This window comes from Ornithorhynchus anatinus, chromosome 11, assembly GCF_004115215.2.
Source record: "Ornithorhynchus anatinus isolate Pmale09 chromosome 11, mOrnAna1.pri.v4, whole genome shotgun sequence".
Lineage (NCBI taxonomy): Eukaryota > Metazoa > Chordata > Mammalia > Monotremata > Ornithorhynchidae > Ornithorhynchus > Ornithorhynchus anatinus.
This window is the reverse complement of record NC_041738.1, coordinates 56,430,594-56,448,430: the sequence shown is the minus strand read 5'-3', so window position 1 is coordinate 56,448,430 and position 17,837 is coordinate 56,430,594. Positions and strand designations below refer to the sequence as shown.

General features: G+C 51.9%; 1 long non-coding RNA gene across 3 annotated transcripts; it reads left to right on the top strand.

Annotated features, from left to right (window-relative positions):
* Positions 1-1,583: 1,583 nt before the first annotated feature.
* Positions 1,584-15,174, top strand: LOC103165133. 3 transcript variants are annotated; one of them, XR_003762937.2, is made up of 6 exons: positions 1,584-1,674; positions 6,634-6,774; positions 7,319-7,381; positions 7,809-7,857; positions 10,933-11,030; positions 14,800-15,174. It is a non-coding gene; the product is annotated as an uncharacterized LOC103165133 (long non-coding RNA). The 3 variants fall into 3 exon arrangements; XR_003762938.2 differs by lacking the exon at positions 1,584-1,674 and adding an exon at positions 2,490-2,559; XR_003762939.2 differs by lacking the exon at positions 7,809-7,857.
* Positions 15,175-17,837: the final 2,663 nt, after the last annotated feature.

Genomic DNA, 17,837 nt, shown 5'->3' with positions numbered 1-17,837 from the left:
CTCATCAGCTCCCACCTCCTCGGGCTCAGCCTCATTCCCGCAAAGACCTGAGAATTCCCGCAGCAGCACCTGGGCCGAAACATGCTAAAGGAATTGGGACCAGAAAGACCTGTAGTTTTCAAATCACAAATAAATATGAAAGTATGAGCATGCATGTGCACGCAGTACACAAGACTGTGAGGGTATTTGCAAGTCTACCTTTGTAATATTTACAAGCGTGTGCGATTGTCCACATATGTTTATTTGGTGACTGTAGGTTCGGGCTTGTGCACATGCGAATGTGTGTAATTTTAACGGTATTTGTTGAGGGCTTACTATTGCCAAGCATTGTCCTAAACCCTGGGGTAGATGCAAGATAACCAGTTTAGACACCGTCCCTGACCCAAAAAGGCCAATAAAATCCATGGTTTGAGGAAAGCAGGCAGGTATTTAATCCCCATTTTACAGGTGAGGAAACCTAGACGCAGACAAGCGAAGTGACTTGCCCAAAGTCACACAGCAGACAAGTGATGGAGTCCGTATTAGAACCCACAGCGCGGCTCAATAGAAAGAGCACGGGCTTGGGAGTCAGAGGATGCGGGTTCTAATCCTGGTTCCGTCTCTTGTCTGCTGTGTGACCTTGGGCAAGTCGCTTTGCTTCTCTGTGCCTCAGTTACCTCATCTGTAAAATGGGGATTAAGACGGTGACCCTCACACGGGTTAACCTGATTATCTTGTATCTACCCTAGCGCTTAGAACAGTGCTTGCCACAGAGTAAGCGCTTAGCAAAATATCATCTCCTGACTCTTAGGCTCGTGCTCCTTCTCTTTTTGGCTCATGCGGGTTCTCAGTGTAGGCCTGTAGGTAGGTGTGTGCTTGAATGAACGCGTTCAGTCCCCATGGAAACCCAGAGACCCCCCCCCCCCCGGCCGCCCCCCGCCATTCCTCCTCCTCCTCCTCCTCCCCGCCCCAGGTAAAGCCTGGGAGGCGACAGCTCGCCCCGCGGCATTCATTCATTCATTTATTTATTCATTCATTCATTCAATAGTATTTATTGAGCACTTACCGTGTGCACAGCACTGTACTAAACCCTTGGAAAGTACAGTTTGGCAACAAATAGAGAAGATTCCTACCCAACAACGGGCTCACAGTCTGCACTCCCGGGTCGGCCCCCTCGTCCCCCGTGGGATCGGGACCCGTTGTCCACCCTGAGCCCGCAGATCGAGACCCCTTGTCCGGCCTGAGCCCGCAGATCGGGACCCCTTGTCCGGCCTGAGCCCGCAGATCGGGACCCCTTGTCCACCCTAAGCCTGCAGGACTGCGCCCCCGCAGGGACCCCCCTCCCCCAGGGCAGTCTGACCCCTTGCCCCTCGGGAGAGAGAAGGAGGTTAGACCCCAGGAAGGACTTCCCAGGGGGGAGGAAGGGAAATGGAGGAAGGGGGGGAGACGGTCAGCCCTGAAGCAGGCCTTCGGGTACGAGGGGGCGGGATGTCGCAGGACAAACCGGCCTCCGGACGCTTCCGAATCTTCCCTCCCGGGACGGGACCCACCGTTCTGATTGGCCCGCAGCCTGCTTTCTCTTTAGGGTGGGCCTCATTTCTTCCAGGCTCTGGCTTCCCGGCACTCCGCGAGTTTGAGTGGGCGTGTCACGCCGGTCAGAGCCGTCCCGACTGGGATCAGCCCACAGAACGCCAGGTACAGAAGGGGGAAACTGAGTCAGCCAAGGGAGGGGGGGGGGGGGAAGGTCACACTGAGAGGTCCAGCAGGCCCCTCCGAAGGGACCAGGCCGCCGTGTTTGGCTCCCAACTCCCCCGCTTCCGCGCCCACCGCCGCCCCGCCGCCCTCCGGGATTAGCAGTATTCCTTGGGTTGTCGCGATGATCGCGACTGTTGCTCCAGCGCGACCCGGGACCCCGTTCCACCCGGGCTGCGTCGTTTAACATATGAATTGGGTTTCTGCGGACTCCATCTCCAGGATCGCTGTCGGTGTCGATTGTCTAATTGGAATCAGTTGCGTTATTTAATTAGTCCGAACGTTTAATATTCTCCCCCAGGCGGCCTGGGACGAGTCCCGGTTCTAATGAGGCTCGAGCCGGGGAGGAAAGGGCCGGTGGCGGGGAGAGTCCGGCTTCGGGGAAGGGCTGGTTGCGGGAAGAATCCAGGGGCAAGGAAGAGCTCGGCGTGGAGGAGGGTCCGGGTGCGGGAAGGGTCCGGATGCGGGAAAGATCTGGGCGTGGAGGGGGCTCCGGATGAGGGAAAGATCCGGGAGTGGAGGAAGGTCCGGGAGCGGGAAGAATTCGGAGGCGGGGAAGATTTTGGGAATAGAAGAGGGTCCGGGTGCGGGAAGGGTCCGGATGCGGGAAAGATCTGGGCGTGGAGAAGGGTCCGGCTGCGGGAAAGAGTGGGAGTGGAGGAGGGTACGGGTGCGGGAAGAGTTCGGTTGGGGGGAAGATTTGGGAGCAGAGGAGGGTCCGGATGCGGGAAGAGTCCGGATGCGGGAAAGATCTGGGAGTGGAGGAAGGTCCGGGAGCGGGAAGAATTTCGGATGCGGGGAAGATTGTGGGAGTAGAGGAAGGCCCCGGTGAGGGAAGAGTCCGTACGCGGGGAAGATCTGGGAGTGGAGAAGGGGCCGGTTGCGGGAAAGAGCTGGGAGTAGAGGAGGGTCCGGATGCGGGAAGAATTTGGATGCGGGGAAGATTTGGGGAGTAGAGGAGCTTCGGATGCGGGAAGATTTGGAAGGAGAGGAGGGGTCCGGGTGCGGGAAGAGTCCGGATGAGGGGAAGATCTGGAAGTAGAGGAGGGGTCCGGGTGCGGGCAGAGTCCGGATGCGGGGCAGAGCTGGGCGGAGAGGGGAGGGTCCGGGTGCTCCGGAGGGCCCAGGTGTGGGGAGGGTCTGCGTGTGGGAGGAGGCCGGGCGCGAGTGGGGGGGTTACGGGGGCAGGGTCTGGGCGCAGTAGGAGCCGGGGTGGGGGGCGAGGGAGGGGAGTCTGGGTGCCAGGGGAGGGGTCGGGCGCGGGGGATTGTCCGGGTGCGGGAACTGGGTGGACGGGAGCAGGGCGAAGGGATGGGGAGAGCTCGGATCCTTCCCGGAGCGAAGTGCGCGTCGCGGCCCTTTCTAGCCATTCGGGCACCAAATCGGCGGATCCCCTTCCCCTTCTCTTTCCCGTTCCCATTCCCTTTCCCGTTCCCGTTCCCGTTCCCGACGGGAGACTCGTTCCGAGTCACTCCAGCCCAAAGCCAGCCGGGGACGCCGAAGGGCGGGAGGGACAGGAGAGGGAGGCCGCATCCGCTTCACAATCATAATAATAATGGCATTTGTTAAGCGCGTACTCTGTGCCAGGCACTGTTCTAAGAGATGGGAAAAGAGGGTGGACGCAGTCCCTGTCCCATGTTGGGCTCACGATCTCCATCCCCATTTTGCTGATGAGGTAACTGAGGCCCAGAGAAGTGAAGTGACTTACCCAAAGTCACGCAGCAGACAATCGGCAGAACTGGGATTAGAACCCATGACCTTCGGACTCCCAGGCCTATCCACTGGGCCATGCTGCTTCTCCAGTGGCCACTTTGAGGGGGAAAGGTCCTGAGGCCCCTCGCCCCAATTCCCCAATTCTCTCTTCAACCTGCTTCATTTTGGGCAGGCAGTTTCAGCATCGACGGCACAGAGACACATCCCATGTGGGTCTATTCGAGCCCCGCTGGATGCTCTGGGATCTGGTCGGAGTCCCGAGTGAGCGAGGCTAAGCGGGGAATGGTGGCTTCACCCCCACAGCTGGGAACTGAGCAAACCCATGGCCTATTGGAAAGAGCCCGGGCTAGGGAGTCAGAGGACCCGGGTTCTATTCCCGGCTCTGCCATTTGTTTGCTGTGTGATCTTGGGCAAGTCACTTTGCTTCTCCATGCCTCAGTTACCGCGTAATAATAATAATAATAATAATAACAGTAGTATCCGTTAAGCGGTTACTACTTTGCCAGGCACTGTACTAAGCACTGGGGTGGTCTCGCAGTCTCAGTCCCCATTTTACAGTTGAGGTAATTGAGGCACAGAGAAGTGAAGTGACTTTCCCGAGGTCACACAGTAGACATGTGGCAGGGCAGGGATCAGAATTTATGACTTTCTGACTCCTAGGCCCATAATAATAATAATTAATAACAATAATGGTATTTGTTAAGCATTTACTATGTGCCAAGCACCGTTCTAAGCACTGGGGTAGATACAAGGTAATTAGGTTGTCCCACATAGAGCTCACAGTCTTAATCCCCATTTTGCAGATGAGGTAACTGAGGTCCCGAGAAGTTAAGTGACTTGCCCAAAGACACACAGCCGACAAATGGTGGAGCTGGGATTAGAACTCAGCACCTCTGACTCCCAAGCCCGGGCTCTTTTGCCACTCTGCTTCTCATGCTCTATCCACTACGGCATTCTGTTTCTTAACAGTAAAATGTAAACTGGAGATTAAGATTGTGAGATCTGTATCTGCAAAATGGAGATTAAGACTATGAAACCCATGTGGGACTTCGACTGTGTCCAAACTGATTAGTTTGTATCTACCGCCAGTGCTTAGTACAGTGCCTGGCACATACTGCTTAGATACCATAAAAAAAATTATCATCATCATCAAATTCAGTTGTTAAGCACCTGTGGGTTCAGGGACTGTACTGAGTGCCTTCTGTGTGCAGGGCATTATACTGGGCACTTATAAACAGGTAGCAGTAAAAGACTGACAGACACTGTCCTTTTTGGGTTTGGACTCCCCTCCTGGTCGGGAATCTTCTGGGCCAGACCCTCATTTACACAGACCCTTGGGGACCAAATGGAAACTCCTTAGATTGTAAACTCACTGTGGGCAAGGAATGTGTCCGTTATATTGTACACTCCCAAGTCCTCACTGCACACAGTAAGCGCTCAATAAATCCAATTGATTGATTTATTTCAGCCTGTCGGCACCAACAGCCAGCAGCGTGGCTCAGTGGAAAGAGCCTGGGCTTCGGAGTCAGAGGTCATGGGTTCGACTCCCGGCTCTGCCACTCGTCAGCTGTGTGACTGTGGGCAAGTCACTCAACTTCTCTGTGCCTCAGTTCCCTCATTTGTAAAATGGGGATTAAGAGTGTGAGCCTCATGCGGGACACCTGATTACCCTGTCTACCCCAGTGCTTAGAAAAATGCTCTGCACATAGTAAGCGCTTAAAAATTACCAACATTATTATTACAAATTGGATTTGCCAGCAGGAGGTGCAGGAAGAACAGGAGTTTGTGTATCCAAGATCCACAGGGGCTTCTGCAAGCTGACAGTGACATGTTGGCCGTGACTATTCCCCAGACTTCCGACTCCCGAGGATGGCTCCGAGCTCCTTGTGGGCACAGACGGTGGAGGGACAGGACAGTCTCAGGTGACTGGGAAGTAGCCTGGCCTGGTGGACAGAGCAAAGGGCATGGGAGTCAGAAGGACTTGGCCTCTAATTCTGGCTCCGCCTCTTGTTTGCTGTGGGCAAATCACTTCAATTCTCTGTGCCTCAATTACCTCATTTGTAAAATGGGGATTAAGACCGAGAACCCCATGTGGGACACGGACTCTGTCCAACCTGACTAGCTTGAATCTACCCAGCATTTAATACAGTGCATGGCACATACTAAACACTTAATAAATGTCATTTAAAACAAAAAAGTGATCTGCCAGTCGGGTGGGTGCAGTAGGGGTTGGTGACTCCCTGGTGCCATTGATGCCAGCTTGCTGCCTCTACTGATTTGATCAAAAAGTAGGACTCTCCCCCAGAAAATCCAAATTCCAACTGCCCCTGTCAACCAGGGCCTCCCCTTTCCGAAAGGCCTCGGGAAACAAGGAACCAAGTGGAGTCCAATGTGGCTGTGGAAAGAAAGGTCCTCAACTGGCCCACCGGCCCCTCATGGGTGCCCCCTTGCCTCCCTACTGGCTGATTCCTCTGTGGTTCCTGCCCAGCGGCCAGCCGGGGGTGGCCTGCCGCCTACTGAAGCAGATACGGCTTCTGCGGTCAGAAGGATGGGTCCACTCTCAGAATCCCCCTAGCAGGACTATTTCTGGGAGCCCCAACAGTAAATGGAGGGGAATGTGTTAGCCTCCCTCCTCCCAAAGCAGCAACACCTTCCCTGTCTCCCGTGTCAGACGGTGGCCTTCAAGGGGCCGAGCGCACCTCCAAACTGCAGATCTGCCTTTAATCTCTAATTTAGAGAAGCAGCATGGCTTAGTGGATAGAGGCCAGGCCTGGAAGTCAAAAAGACTTGAGTTCTAATTCTGGCTCTGCCCCTTGTCTTCTGTGTGACCATGGGAAAGTCTCTTAACTTCTCTGTGCCACAATTACCTCATCTGTAAAATGGGGATTAAGACTGTGAGCCCCTTGAGGGACAGGGACTGTGTCCAACCTGACTTGCTTGTACCCAGTCCAGCGCTCAGTACAGAGCCTGGTACATACGCTTAACAAATACCACAGTTAATCCCCTCTAAACTTGACCTTGCGGGAGCTGAATGGGAGCCACAGGTTGCAGAATACAAAGAACCATCAGGTGGTCTTCCCTCTATCAGGGGTTACGAGGGGCGGGGCACATCGGGCAGCCACTCCAGACCCTTAGCCAAGTAGGGGCTTCCACTGGAGATGTGGTAACACGGAGCCTCTTTCTGCCCAGGCATGAATGGCTGGGGATAGCGATGGTGCACGTCACACCTGTGAGACCTCATGACACTGCGGTGGTACCCAGCTGGCCCTGTTGGCAGAGAGAAGAGTGCTGAGAGCTTGGCGAAACACTGCGTCAGCTCATCTCTAGACCGTAAGCTCGTAATGAGGAGGGAATGTTTCCGTTTATTGTAATATTGTACTCTCCTAGGCATTTAGTACAGTGCTCGGCACACAGTAGGCGCTCAAATAAATGCGATTGAATTGAATGAATGGGTCCTTCTCTGAACACTGGCTTTTCTGCTTGGCTCAACAGAATTTTCTGCTTTCCACCAGGAACGTTGGAAAATAGGCCAGCTAGAGAGAGGTTAAAGAGTTATTTATCCAGAAGTGGAGGCCGAGAGAGAGGGTTCTGAAGAAATGGGATGGGGGCTGGGAACGTTCCACTGTGGAGCCAAAGGAGGGGGCGGTTGGGGAAGATATCTCGGAAAGTTTCCTGTATTTAATTACAAGTCATTTTCTAATTGGGATTCCTAATTGGGTAATTACTCCAAGGATATGTCTTCATGTAATACAGCCCGTAATTACTACTAATTAAAATGTGCAATCAAGTTATTAGGATATGTAAATATAGAGCAATAAAAAGAATTTAAAATTCTGAGCTTGACTCCTTCCTTCTTTCTCTCCTCCCTTTCCAGCTCCAGGTCCGCTATCCAAATTGGAAACCTGTCCAGCACCAGTGTGGAGTGGGATTGATGGAGGTAGGATGTGGTTTGGCCAATAAAGAAAACTGAAAGTCCCAGGAGACTCCTGCTGAGAAATCTTGTTTCTCAACCTGCAGGAAGCAGTTGGGAGGAGGATGGCCAGAGGGGGCAGGTCCTGTCAGAGAAATGACTACTTGTCCTGCATCGAACAGGACGGGATCAAAATCTGAACACCATCCAGAGTCCAGAGGAACCCAAAGTCTCAAGTTACACCCGTAGCAGAGGCAGGAGAACAACAAGTGGAAGCCATAACATCTTGATTTGGTTAAAAAAAAAAACCCAATTGCAGTAGTTATGCACTGATTATATGCCAACCACTGTACTAAGCGCTGGGTTATATACAGGATAATCAGGTCCCACATGGGGTTCACAGAGTAAGTAGGAGGGAGAACAGGTTTTGAAGCCTTTTTTTTTTTTTTGCCAGTAGGGGAACTGAAGCACAGAGAAGTGACTTGCCCAAGATCACACAGCAGGTAAGCGGCAGAGCTTGGATTAGAATCCAAGAGCTCCGACTCCCAAATTCATGCTCTTTCCAATGGATATGCTGGCTTCCCCATGCTTTTCGTTGCCCAAAGCACGTCCATATTCCTTACTTCAGTCTGTCCTTAGAGCCTCCCTGGATTCAGGGAGAAGCAGACATCACCCCCATTTTACAGGTGAAAAAACCAAAGCACAGAGCGATGAAGTGATTTCACTCAGCAAGCTAGATCAGAGCCAGAACTAAAACCCAGTTCTGCTAACACCCAGGATCATATTCTTTCCATTAGCTCACACTGGCCGTCTTTGGTCTCTCTTTGACTCTGTTTCCCTTTCCCAGCCCACAAGGTCCGACCTCAGAAGCCTCCCTCTCTCCCTCTCATTTTGAGCTCTAGGAAATGTGGCCACTTTACTGCTTGGTGAGTGGGCAGCAGAAAGGAAGGCTCTTCTAGGAAGTCATATGGGACCAGCAGTCTGAATAGAAGGGGGAACTCAAATCTACAATCAATCAATCCATCGTATCGGCTGAATACTGACTGTTTGCAGAGCAATCAATCAATGTTTTGAGAGCACCAAATAAATTGCCTGGAAGAGTAAAATATAATAATAATGTTGGTATTTGTTAAGCACTTACTATGTGCAGAACACTGTTCTAAGCGCTGGGGGAGATACAGGGTAATCAGGTCGTCCCACGTGAGGCTCACAGTTGATCCCCATTTTACAGATGAGGGAACTGAGGCACAGAGAAGTGAAGTGACTCGCCCACAGTCGCACAGCTGACAAGTGGCAGAGCCGGGAGTCGAACTCATGACCTCTGACTCCGAAGCCCAGGCTCTTTCCACTGAGCCGTGCTGCTACTACATAATAATAATAATTGTGGTATCTGTTAAACGCTTACCATATGCCAAGCACTGTATTAAGCGCTGGGGTGGATTCGAGGAAACCGGGTTGGACACAGTCCCTGTTCCACTTGGGTCTCACAGCCTCAATTCCCATTTTACAGATGAGGTAACTGAGGCACAGAGAAGTGAAGCGACTTGTCCAAGTTCACACAGCAAACAAGTGGCAGAGGCGGGATTAGAACTCATGTCCTTCTGACTCCCAGGCCTGTACTCCATCCACTACACCGCATGTCCCCTGCCCACAAGGAGCTCAATACTGCTTCTTGAGCACCTACTCTTTATAGAGCACTAAGCGCATGGGAGAGAACAGGTAAATTAGTAAACGGGATTCCTGCCCTCAAGTTGTTTACAATTTATCAAAGGTGAAAGACTCTAAAATAAATCACAGTTAGGAGGAAGTAATAGATACAAATTTCTGGCAGAAAATAATTAGAATAATAATCATAGTACTTACGCGCTATGTGCCAAGCACTGTACAAAGCACTGGGGTAAACACAAGATGAACAGATTGGATTTGGTCCCTGTCTGACTTGGGCTCACAATCTAGAGAGGGAGGGAGAACAGGTAATTAAACCTCATTTTACAGATGAGGAATCTAAGGTACAGAGAAGTGAAGTGACTTGCCCAAGGTCACACAAGATGATTGCCCACCCTGACCCCTCCCCTCTATGCCCCTTGTATTTTGCTCTAAACTGGTTTAAAGCGGCATGAGAGCTGAATTTCTAAGACATAGTTATGGCATAATCAAGAAAATCATTTGGCATCTGAGGGTTTCAGTCCTAGTCCCGGCTCTGCCACTTGCTGGCTGTGTGACCTTGGGCAAGTCGCTTCACTTCTCTGGGCCTGAGTTATGTCATCTGTGAAATGGGGAGTGAGACTGTGAGCCCCATGTGGGACAGGGTCTGTCCCCAACCCGATTTGCTTGCATCCACCCCAGTGCTTAGTACAGTGCCTGGCACATAGTAAGTGCATAATAAATACCATAATTATTATTATTATTATTATTATTATTATTATGCTGATTTGGCATAGCATGACTAGATAGCACTGAATGAGCTATTTAGCTGAATCGAGTTCTCCGCAGGCTAATACTTGATAGATATCAGAAAGTCATAAGGACAACGAATGCCATTGTAACCTAATCGATAGGGGTTCTGGGCGGGTCTTGATGTTGCTACAGTATTGGGTTTTTGGATGGTCATGCATTGCTAGAATCACGTGCCTAGGACCCTGGGCCCATTTCACCCTCCTCTCTCACTAAGCAGCCTGTCTTAGTGGAAGGAGCCCGGGCTTGGGAGACAGAGGTCGTGGGTTCTAATCCCGACTCTGCCACTTGTCAGCTGTGTGACTTTGCACAAGTCCCTTAACTTCTCTGTGCTTCAGTGACCTCATCTGTAAAATGGGGATGAAGACTGTGAGCCCCACGTGGGACAACCTGATTACCTTATATCTTCCCCGGTGCTTAGAACAGTCCTTGGCACATAGTAAACACTCAACAAATGCCATCATTATTATTATTAACTCTTTCCATCAGTGGAAATGAGTTTTTCCTGCCTGCCTCTGGCCTTCATCCTGGTTGGGGTTGCTGCAAGTATGGGTTGTTGAGGAAAAATGAGGGCGCCCCACCAACAGTAGTCAAAGAATGAGTGCCAGGTTTGGGAAATCCACAAAAGGGGAGATCAGACTCTGAAGAATGATGGGGAGTTGGTGGTTTGAGGCAGCCTCTCTGCCTTCTCTTCCCTCATCCCCTGGTAGGTCACTCCAGCCCCCTCTCTGCCAGTAGACTGCTCATCCCTCCCCCAACCCCCACTTCTCCTCCCCTTGGGTGGGTTTCCAATGGCCCCTTGACCCTCCCCCACCCCACCTCCTACTCTCTGCTCTCCTCCTGTTTAAAGCTTTATTTTGCAATGGGTTGAGAGACCCAGGAACTCGCAACCATTTTCATTAAACATGCCATTCGTTTGGGGGTAATTAACTGCGCGGTGCCGGGCTTTAATTTCCATCTGAAATGACTTGGTTGGCTCTGTCGAGAGCACAACGCAGGGTGTAATTTTCTGGGTGAGTTTTTTTTTTTTTAATTCTAGAGGGTTTTCAGCAAGTTGTGGAGGGAGGAAAATTGAATCAAATCAAATTGGTTTTGATATTTCTCCACAAATGGATCCGCTGCAGAGCCGCCCCGAGAGCTGAAGGAGCAGATCCGGAGAAGCGAGCAGAGGGGTGCAGAAGCCAGCAGGTCCTGGGATTATCGGCCGGGAGAAAGCCGTGAGGTGGGAGATGGGGAAGAGCCCCTCCCCCAGAGTCAGAGGCGTCAAATCCACAAGGGTTAAAGGCAGTTTTGCTCCTGGTTCCAGCTGTGGGGGCGCGAGGGGGCCGGTGTCCCCTGATTCCACCTGTGGGCGTTGCGGGGGGGTCCCCTGGGTTCCAGCTGTGGAGGCGAGGGGGTCCAGTGTTCCCCAGGTTCCAGCTGTAGAAGAGTTTCCACAGTTCCCCTCTAACTAGGCTGGACTCCCAATCTGCTCACCTTGGATCTCTAACCAGAACTGAGAAAGGCTGGAGAGACCCCAAATGGGATGCTTCTGACCACTGGTCCTCTCCACCCCTCCCTACCCCATCCCATTTACCCCTGCCCACGTGCCACCCCTTCCAGACAGTGGCCCCTGTGTCCACAACTCTAAGTCCAGGTCTATGTCAAGAATGAACTTTCATCCCAGGATACTCGTGCCCTCAGAAGCATTTCCCACTTGTGATAGGCCACTTCTGGAACTTCTCCACCCTCCATGAAAGCTCCCCTCATATGTGGTGCACATTCCTTCCTGCTGGACATTTTGGGGGTGGCGGGCCTGTGTTTATCCTTGGCTGGGGCTTGCGGTCAGTCTGAGACGGTTGGAGGGGGCTGCAGTTAGTCTTAAAGTCCCCCTCACTCCTACAGCTGGAACCTAGGGGACACTGGCTCCTTTCACTCCTATATCTGGACCCCAGGGGACACTAGCCTCCTTCACCCCCACAGCTGAACCCCAGGAGACAGGTGTTACGGTCATTTGGGAGGGGGCAGGGCCACTAGTCAGTCCAGGCCAGACGCTATGAATAGTTTGTAGGGGGGCAGGAACAGGACCTGGAGTCTGAGGGAGTGGGAGGGGACCGCATTTAGTCCGGAGGGTGGTCCTGTGGTCCGTCTAGGATGGGGCCATTAAGCAGGTTCTTATCCACAGGCGGGTGAAGGGGTCGATTACCGTCTCCTGCTTCCGGCACAAACTTTTCAGGATGCTTGAGCGAGTCACGGCCCAGCGAGGAAATGGAGGAGATGGGAAACTGAGAGGGGATGAGTGGATGACAGGGGACACCAAGGGGAAGCCCAGGTTTTGCCGATGCCCTAAACCTGTCACTATCAATCCATCAGTGGTATTTATTAAGCACATAATAATAGTAATAATGATATTTGTTAAGGTCTTACTTTGTGCCAAGCACTGTACTAAGTGCTGAGGTAGACACAAGATGACCCATATGACCATGACCCATTTGGGACTCACAGTCCAAGTAAGAGGGAGAGTGGGGGTTGAATCTCCATTTTGCAGATGAGGCACAGAGAAGTTGAGTGACTTGCCCAAGGTCACCCAGCAGGTATGTGATAGAACCGGTTTTGGAATCCAGGTCCTCTGACTCTGAGCCCTATGCTCTTCACATTAGGGCACATCGCTTACTATGTGCAAAGCGCTGTGCTAAGTGCTTGAGAGATAAAATACAAAGGGGTAGTGTACGATTCCTGACCACGAGGGGGCGTGGCTGCCACCACCAGGGGTCAAACCCGTGTCTAATAATAATAATAATGTTGGTATTTAAGTGCTTACTATGTGCAGAGCACTGTTCTAAGCCCTGGGGTAGATACAGGGTAATCAGATTGTCCCACATGAGGTTCACAGGCTTAATCCCCATTTTACAGATGAGGTCACTAAGGCACAGAGAAGTGAAGTGACTTGCCCATAGTCACACATTTGACAAGTGGCAGAGCCGGGATTCGAATACATGATCTCTGATTCCCAAGCCCGGGCTCTTTCCACTGAGCCACGCTGTGTCTAGTAAATCTGGGAATTCCGGGCTGGTGCCCCCAATCCCCCACGATGCCCTGGGTGATGCCATCCTTCCCCAGATCCGGGCCGGACCTCCTCTCCCTGCCCCCCACCCCTCCCCTGCATTCCCAAACTCGAGATCCACTCTTTTTAATTATTTTATGGTAATTGTTAAGCCCTTACTCTGTGTCAAGCACTGTTTTAAGTGCTGGTGTAGATACAAGTCAATCAGGTTAGACACAATCCCTGTCCCACATGGGGCTCACAGTCTAAGTAGGAGGGAGAACAGGTTTGGAATCTCCATTTTACAGTTGAGGAAACTGAGGCACAGAAAAGTGAAGTGACTTGTCCAAGGTACACAAAAGGCAAGTGGCGGAGCCAGGTTCAGGACCCAGGCCTGTGGCTTATGCATTAGGCCACGCTGCTCCTGCCGAGTGGTCTCAGCCGGGATTAGAGAAAGGTCAGTGTTGGATGGGCCACTTACTGAAGAATCAGAAGCAAGTGAGCCACTTCACCATCTGCTCAGACTCCAGGTCGAGCCATTAGCCAGAGCTCATAGGGCCTGTTGCCTCTCGATGCCCTCTGGGGACCCCTCCAAGCCACTAGCCATGCTAGCTTCTGGCCAGGCCATGCCCCAGGGGAATACGATGCCCCGGGGTAAGGGTGAGGGAGAAGGGGAGGGAAAAGTAGAGGGAAAGTTGGGGGGTGGAGGAAGGAGAAACAGAGGAGAGGGAGAGGAGAAAAGGGGAGGGAGAGGGAAAGGAAAGCGGGGAGGAGAAAGGAAGAGAGGAGAAGTGGGGGGCAGGAGGGAGACAGGAGGGCTACATAAGAAAGGGGAGAGAGCACCCTCCTCTGCCCAAATCAGCCTTGGGCCCAGCCCCGGGTAAACAGAGTCATTTCTGACTCTCCTCAGGATGGGGCAGCTAGAACCTACCCACCCCAGCCCCTTCAGAGAAACAGCATGGCCTAGTGGATAGAGCACAGGCTTGGGAGTCAGAAGGACCTGTATTCTAATCCCGGCTCTGCTTCTTGTCTGTTGGGGGACCTTGGGCAAATCATTTCTCTTCTCAGGGCCTCAGTTCCCTCATAGGTAAACTGGAGATTAAGGCTGTTAGTCCCAGGTGGGACAGCAACTGAGTCCATCCAAATTATCCTGTATCCTCCCCAGCACTTAATACAGTGCCTGGCGTAGTAAGCGATTAGCAAATACTATCATTATTATTGTTATTATTCCCAGAGACCCCACCAGCCTGCAGGCATTATCTGCTGGAGAACTGGACTGGAGGTTCCCCAGCCTCCTGCTTCCTGGTGGGGAGGGGGAGACCAGAGGTCTGGGAGAGCTGGAGTGAAAGCGCCCCCATTCCAACCAGTGTCCAGAAGGAGGGAGGGAGAGAAGAGAAAGAACAAACGCAAGCTTTCTGAATAAAAAGGAAAATGGAACTGACCCCGATCCCCCAGCCCCCTTCCCAGCCCGGGGCTGACCGGACCTGTGCTGTGCTGGCTGAGACCTCCCCACCATGCGTCCGCGGCCCCGTGTGGGCTGCTCCCACCTTCTCCCCGACCCCCACTCCACACTCTGGTTTGAAGCCGGGAAGGACCGTCCGAGAGGGGCTTCTGGACTTGGGGTGGCATTGGAGATGCCAGACTTCCTGGTTGGGGGAGGGGTCTCATTTTGGCAGGCTAGACCTTGGGGTCCCCCACATCTGGGGTCCCAGGACCTAGGCAGAGATTTGCAGACCACCCAGCTGGATGATGCGATCCGGCCTCGCTGCCTTCCACTGGATGCCCGGGGGGAACAGGAGCCCCACTGCCACCAGTCTGCTCTACTTTGGGTTCAGAGTCGCCGCCTAAATCTGGGAAACCGTGTCTAGCTCCTTTATTTTCCGTTGTTCTCTGCAATTGTTGATTTTGTCTTTTATGGTTGTTCTGCTTTCTTCCGTTGTTGCTCTATATAAGTGTTTGCCTCTTTTAGATCGTGCTCCGTGGGATACCCTGGCCTGTCTCATCTCATCGTCCCGGACTACTCCGGCGCTTCCCCCATAGCAAGTGTTTAATAAATACCGTTTTGGCTACACTGTGGTGGAAGGTGGGAGTGAGGGTTTTGTCTTATTGGTGGTGGTAACCGTTGTGTTTGCTGTGCTTCCACCAGCTGTGACGCACTGTACGAGTCGCCTGGGAAGTTCAGTGAAACCATGGACCGCTTACACACACTCATGGGAGAGACAGCCTTAAAAAAATATTTACACATAGAATAATCAGAATAAATAACTGGACGTACAGTTGATTATAACATATATACACAAGGGCTGAAGAAGAGTATAAATAAATGCATAAATGCATAGAGGTTGCTGATTTTGGTCAATATGTGTGGTCTGGGGGGGTGGGAGTGTGGTAAGCGTGTCTGTATGTTGTGTGGGCACGGGGGACGGGGGGCACATGTGTGTATGTATGACACTATTCATCCAAGGGCTTAGTACAGTGCTCTACACATAGTAAGCACTCAATAAATAGGATTGAATGAATCTTCCCCAGGCTGGTGTTTCTCTGAGCGGATTCCAGGTTGACCCGGAACCCGCCTCTATCAATCAATGGTATTTTTTGAGCGCTTACTGTGTGCAGAGCACTCCACAAAGCACTTGGGAGAATACAGTAGAACAGAGTTGGTAGACATGTTCCCTGCCCCCAACAAGCTTAAAGTCTAGAGGGGGAGACAGATATAAATATAAATTATGGATGTGTTCTTGAGTGCTGTGGAAGTGTAAAGAGGGAGGGGAGAGTAAAAGGTGGAAATCTAAGTGTCTCCAGCCTCCGGTTCCCTCCCCCTCAGCCCCACGGCAGCTGAACTTCCAGTCCAGGTTTGGGTGGTCCCAGCAGCTGCAGGATGGTGACTTTCAAAGGGGCTGCAGGTCAGCGAGGTGGTGGGGAAAATGCTTAAAGGACGCAGTAAAACATTTGGTCAGATGGCGCTGCATCTTAGCAGAAGACTGGGAGGAAGGGAATGCAGACAGAGGAGCCACTCCATGGATATGAAGCTCCGTGGGGATCGGGAGACAAAGGCAAAAGTGAAAATCAATCAATAAATCAGTGGTATTTACTAAGCCCTTGGGAGAGAACAATGCAACAATATAACATACATATTCCCTGCCCACAATCACACCAGGGGCTGCAAGCCCAAACAGGCAACCAATCAATTAATCAGTGGTATTTATTGAGCGCTTGATCCACAGCCTGGGTGAGCTGTCAGGGGCTCTGGGTCCTAGGAGGGGATCCGCACAGCTGCCTTCCACCCCCGGTACTGCCCCAGACAGAAACAGCCCCTCGGACACTCAGCCTCAAACCCTTGCTGATAAATTTGGTAACCCTCCACGAGACAATGATGATTTCTGATCTGATTATCTTGTGGGTCTCCTGGTGCTCAGGACAATTGTTACTGTTGTGTTGTTGCAAAATGGTAACTGCAGTTCCGGGAGGAAGCACCGTGAGAAACTCCCAGGTGTTACTGAGAAGATGCTATTGCACTTCCATGGCCAAATAGCCGTCGGCAGTGGGGGTCTCAGCAGCTGCACAAGGAAATGATGGGGGGCAGGAGGGAGTGAAGTTCTGGTCTCCCCAGAGGGAGGGTAGGGCTGTGCTGGAGTGTCAGGTTTCCTTTCACTTTGTGAAGCTTCAAGACAGCCCTTGGGAAGAAGCCGGGTACCAGCATCAGCATGATTGGCTGGGCAGCAAAATGTGTGGTATGTAACATGCTCGTTGAGTGAGTCACATTGTGTTCTTCCTCATGTCAGCTGGGGCAGAAACCAGATGAGCTGTGCCTACCTCTGCTGAAATCCCTTCAGAGAGGAGGCCTAGGGAGGCAGAAACTGGGAAACCTCTCCATGGTCAAGGGAAAGGTGGAAGAGTGAAGAGAAGGGATGAAGTTACAGGTCTGGTGCCCCATGAAACTCCTGGCTCACTGTGAGGATAGAGGGGTTTCTAATTATAATGATAATAATATTGGTACTTGTTAAGCACTTACTACGTGCCAAGCACTGTTCTGAGAGCTAGGGTAAATCCAAGTTTTCGGGTTGGGGCTCACATGGGGCTGACAGTCTTATCCCCATTTTGCAGATGAGGTAACTGAGGCCCAGTGAAGTGAATTGCCCAAGTCACCCAGCAGATGAGTGGCAGCGTCGAGATTAGAACGCAGGTCCTTCTGACTCTCAGGGGCAGGCTCTCTCCACTAAGCCACACTGCTGAGGGCCTTACCAGTTTCTCTTAGACCACAGTCAGAGCCGGGGTCAGGCTGGACCTCAGGCAGGGTAGGGCCATTTCTGACCACTTGTGTGTATATGTGTACATGTTTATAATTCTATTTATTTTATTAATGAAGTATATATATTTATAATTCTATTGATTTAAATTGATGCTACTGATGCCTGTTTACTGGTTTTGATGTCTGTCTTCCCCCTTCTAGGCTGTGAGTCCACTGTGGGCCGGGATTGTCTCTATTTGTTGCTGAATTGTCTTTTCCAAGTTTCCAAGTGCTTAGTACAGTGCTCTGCACCCAGTAAGCACTCAAATACGTTCGAATGAATGAATATGGGGTCAGCTGGGAGCAGGCCAGCCTCACTCCTGCAGAGATATGGAAGGGCCCCAGAAGGGAGAGGAAGGAGGAGCGGTGTGGAGACAAGTGAGAACTCTGGGCAGCCCTGACCATGGATTTGAACCCAGAACGTTTGGAGCAAGAAGGACTGAATTCTTGGGGTGGTGGTGTTGGGTATGTGCTAGCAGTGGGACCAGGGTGGTCCTCAGAGGTTGAGTCAGTCAGTCCGTCCTTCGTATTTATTGAGCGCTGTATGCAGAGCACTCTACTAAGCTCTTGAGAGAGTACAATATAACAGACACATTCCCTGCTCACAATGAGCTCACAGTCTTGAGCGGAAAGTGGGTCTGTCCGAAAGTGAGTGAGGGGTGTGAGAGAGTGTGTGTGGAGACCGGGAGGATGTAGACTCTGGGCCTGGGCACTAGAGA